This window comes from Lactuca saligna, chromosome 6 (assembly GCF_052625555.1).
Source record: "Lactuca saligna cultivar CGN05327 chromosome 6, ASM5262555v1, whole genome shotgun sequence".
Taxonomy (NCBI): Eukaryota; Viridiplantae; Streptophyta; class Magnoliopsida; order Asterales; family Asteraceae; genus Lactuca; species Lactuca saligna.
This window is the reverse complement of record NC_136422.1, coordinates 139,519,265-139,523,791: the sequence shown is the minus strand read 5'-3', so window position 1 is coordinate 139,523,791 and position 4,527 is coordinate 139,519,265. Positions and strand designations below refer to the sequence as shown.

Genomic DNA, 4,527 nt, shown 5'->3' with positions numbered 1-4,527 from the left:
GCAAGAACGGGCAAGAACGATGCAGTACTGTAACTTTGCAATTAATAAGCCCAGTTTATGGCACATAATGCCACGTAATATCCACATAAGTAGTAACCTACAACAACCGGTATCAAGGGCTTTGGTGAACAGGGATTATAAGTTCAATTGTATAATAAAGACAAAAAAAAGATAAGGAACCTAATGAATACAAGACGAATACTTTACTACCCTCAAAGTTCATTTTCCCTAGAGTATTTAGATTAATAGGTTTTTATTTGACGAAGAAAGATAGATGTTATGATGCTCTACCAATTTTTTTTTTTTTCCGATCGATTTTGAAGTTTGAATTTTGGACTGCAAACGCTTTTTTGGGCTTCTTTCTTTTGAACTTTGAAGCGGTCGGCCGTCCTCCGCTTGACGCCGTCGCCACCGCATCAACAGCTTCCCAAATGATTTGACATTTGCGTGTCAAATTTAATTTATTCGAATTGCTAACAACTATTTGAATACATTACTTGCACTGCAGCTGGGAAATTGAAGTTTTGAGCATGAATACTTTTGGGAACTGGTTAGTTTGTTCGATAATTTTCTGAATAGCATATTTCATCCAAATGCTGGATTTGTCTGTTACCTGTTCGACGTATTGCTTCAAAGAATGAAGACATCTTGTTCTAGACTTCTAGTTTCGCCTGTTTATGGGCGTGTTTGGCAAAAGTAGCTGTTAGCTGGAAGCGGGTAGCTGGTAGCTGGTAGCGGGAAGCTGTAGCTTTTATTTGTTATATGAATGTTTGGCAAAAGGAGCTGGAAGCTTTTGAAATATATAAAATTACATAAAAGGACAATTGATTAAAAATAAAAAAGTATATAAATATATTATTAAGGGTAATTATGGAAATTGATTTCAAAAGCTCCGGAGCGTTTTGTTAAAAGCTACATGAAGTAGCTTTTAGAATCGGAACGTTTTGATAAAACTAAAAGCTAAACGCTCGTACTGCCAAACGAAGCTTTTTATTTAAACTAGAGCGTTTTGTCAAAAGCTAAAAGCTAGAAGCTCCTAAACGCTTCCAAAAGCTCTGTGCCAAACACGCCTATACTTGTTTATTATTTACATTTGCTTATAATTTCATATTGCAGGTTCTAAAACCTGCCTTTGTTGCATCAGTAATACCTGGTTTCTTTTACGCTTAATTGAAGAACAAGATGACACCCCGTTTACGGAGTCCTTTCAAATCTTCAAAACTCAAAATACTATCAATCCTGATTACGAAAGTCACAGCCTTGTTAAATCACCCTTTAAGTATCAATCAAGTGAAGCAACTCCATGCTCTTGTACTCATCAATGGTCTCAACCATCTTGAGCCTCTGGTGATCACCCAAATAATCTACACACCATCCGATCACTCTGAAGCTACTATCCATTATCTTCGGTCTCTTCTTCACCAGTCAAAGCACGCAAATGTGATCGCGAGAACATCTGCAGTTCAGTTTTTCTACCAACGTGGTGAGTTTCAAGAAGCGTTGACCCAGTATGTGCATATACAAAGATCAGGTATCTTCCCTAGCACCTTCGCTGTAGCATCTGCGCTAAAGGCATGTACGAGGATCGGGAATTGGATAGCTGGGATCAGGATACATGCTCAAGTCTATGGATATGGGTTCTGTGGGGATGTCCATGTGGGAACTGCTCTTGTGGGGCTCTATTCGAAGCTTGATGATATGGAGACTGCAAATAAAGTGTTCGATGAAATGTCTCAAAGAAATTCAGTATCTGGTTTGATAAACGGGTACTTAGAATCAGGGAATCTCTCCATGGCTGAACAGTTGTTTTCCAAGATGGGACGTAAAGATATTGCATCTTGGAATTCCATGGTTTCATGGTACACGAGAACAGGGGATATGGAGAAGGCGATAGCTTTATTCGCACCAATGCCAGTTAAAACTTCATCTTCATGGATTTCAATGATCAATGGTTATATAGATTCCAAACAGTTGGAATTTGCCCGCAACTTTTACGATGTGATGCCTGAACAAAGCACAATTTCTTGCATCAAATTGATCGAAGCATACTCTAAAAACAGAGACGTTGAATCTGCACGCGAAGTATTCAATGAAATTGATGAAAAGAATCAGTTGCTGTACAACGCTATGATCACTTGTTACTCTCACAACAACCAGCCAAAACACGCACTCCAACTGTTCGATGAAATGCTTCAACCAAATGTAAACATCCAACCAGACAATACAACGTTGGGTATTGTTATTTCCATTTGTTCTCAGTTGGGGGATTTCAGATTCGGATCTTGGATTGATGAGACACTAATGAAGCAAATGAACATCAAGATGGATGATCAATTGGGTAATGCATTAATCGAATTTTATGCAAAATTTGGGAGAGTTGATAAAGCTTACAATTTGTTTCGTGGGTTGAAAAAGAAAGATGTGGGTGTGTATACAACTATGATATTGGTTTGTGGTAGGTATGGATGGAAGTACGATGCTATTAAATTGTTTGAGGAGATGTTGGAGACTAATATTTGCCCTAATTTGGTAACTTTTTCGGGGCTTTTAACTGCATTGAATCATTACAGTGGACTTGGACCTAATGGACCTAGTCAACCAAATAGTTGAAAAAAAAAAAGATTATATGGAGCATCTAAGAGACCTATCTTAATATTAGCTATTTCAATTCCAATATTTCATGATTATATTTTTTCAATGGAATGGAATGTGTGTAACATCTAAATTTTACGGTTTGGAAATTACGTATTTGGGAATTTTTTGTTTGATATAACGTTTAAATTTCCAACGGGAGAGTAAGTTGATAAATATGGATTCTGAAAGCATATTGATAAAACTCGTTATTTCATATAATTAATCGGACAAAACAAACAAGGTTTAAAATTAGAGACCTTATACAACTTATCCACAATCAAACTTGGTCATAACTTCTATATAATTTTTTTAGTTATGAAAGTGAACCCCCAAACTTTTGCTAGACATAGAGACCAAATTTGCAGTTCACTCCTCCGCGATGGCGGTGGATGGAAGTGAAGATGATGATGTTCATCCCCCCTGCCGCTAGTAACTACCAATTGCAAAGAAAGGCTATTCTGTCAATGTTCTATATGTATCTTTTTTTAAACAATTAAAAACAAGATTCCCTCAGATTACTTGTTATAGAAGGGTGTAAATTAATGTTTTTTATGCATGAGTGTTGGCTATAATTCAATATCCAAGCCATATTGACTTCTAGGAAATGTTGTTGCTCAACATTTTTGTTGAATTTTTATGTCATATTCCATTAATTATGCAAGTTAAGGTTGTGTAAATCCTTATCCTTTTTTCTATGTTTAGAAGTGGTAAGGTATTTGCACCAAGGATACATTGTAGAAGAATTTTTTTATAGTTTTTATATGCGTAATTTGAAAAATCGGTCTAGAGTATCACTAATTATGCTAATGCTTTATTCTTTTAAAGAAATTGCAAGTGCTTGCAAAGTGACACGAAGCATGTTCTTTTGTCTTTGATTTCTTTAGAAAATGATTTTGTTAGAGTTGAAACATGAGATTTGGTTAATGGTTTGGTACGCTTTAATCATTGACATTGAGTATGTTTGGAATCTATACATTCACCCTACATTTTTCATATGTATATTTCGAATCTATATGTGGTTTTTATGTGGTACGAAATAACCATTCTGTTTACCCCATATTTATACTAGAAAATGTTGAAAAATTATTTTGCTCATTGCGACCAGACAACGTTCTCTTGAATGTTCTTGAGCTATTTTGCATCATATGATCTATGTTTGAGGACGACCATCATTTCACCAATTTTCGATATGATCATAAAGGCACAAACTGAGGAAATCAAGAAGGAGGATTGGAAAAAGAGAAGATCAGGGGTTAGATGACTACTTTTATTACCATTAGGCGTGGGCTGTTGACATAATGTGGTAGGGTTTGTGTTTCCGTTTCTAATGAGGTTCGTCATATATTGTTAGAGGAGCACTGAAGCACACAAGTTGAAGTTCTCGATTCACCCGAATGCAAAAAATGTATCTGGAATTGAGGCCCAGTTTTTGGTGGCCCTACATGAAGATGAAAATAGCTTGATACGTTGAGAGGTGTCTGACCTGTCGAAAGGTCAAGTCCGAGAATCAGAGACCACACGGTATGTTGCAGCCTTTAGAGATCTCTGTGTGGAAACGGGACCAGATCACCATGGATTTTATTACCAAGTTACCAAGGATGGTTAAGGGGCTAGATGCTATTTGGGTTATTGTATATCGTTTAACCAAGAGTGCTATTTCCTTATTATTCGGGAGAGCTCCTAGGCTAAGAAATTAGTTGACATCTATATTCTAGAGGTTGTGGCTTGTCACAAGGTGCTTATTTATATAGTATTTGATTGAGATGTTCGATTTACTTACAAGTTTTGGAAGAGGTTCTACGAGGCATTGGGTACCAGGCTGCATTTTAGTACTACATATCATCCACAGACAAACAGCTAGTGTAACATCCCAATTTTCAAGTATTTCCATTT

General features: G+C 36.5%; 1 pseudogene; it reads left to right on the top strand.

The window, feature by feature from the left end:
- The first annotated feature begins 1,122 nt into the window (after nucleotides 1–1,122).
- On the top strand, nucleotides 1,123–2,725 carry LOC144999758 (pentatricopeptide repeat-containing protein At4g22760 pseudogene; annotated as a pseudogene).
- Nucleotides 2,726–4,527: the final 1,802 nt, after the last annotated feature.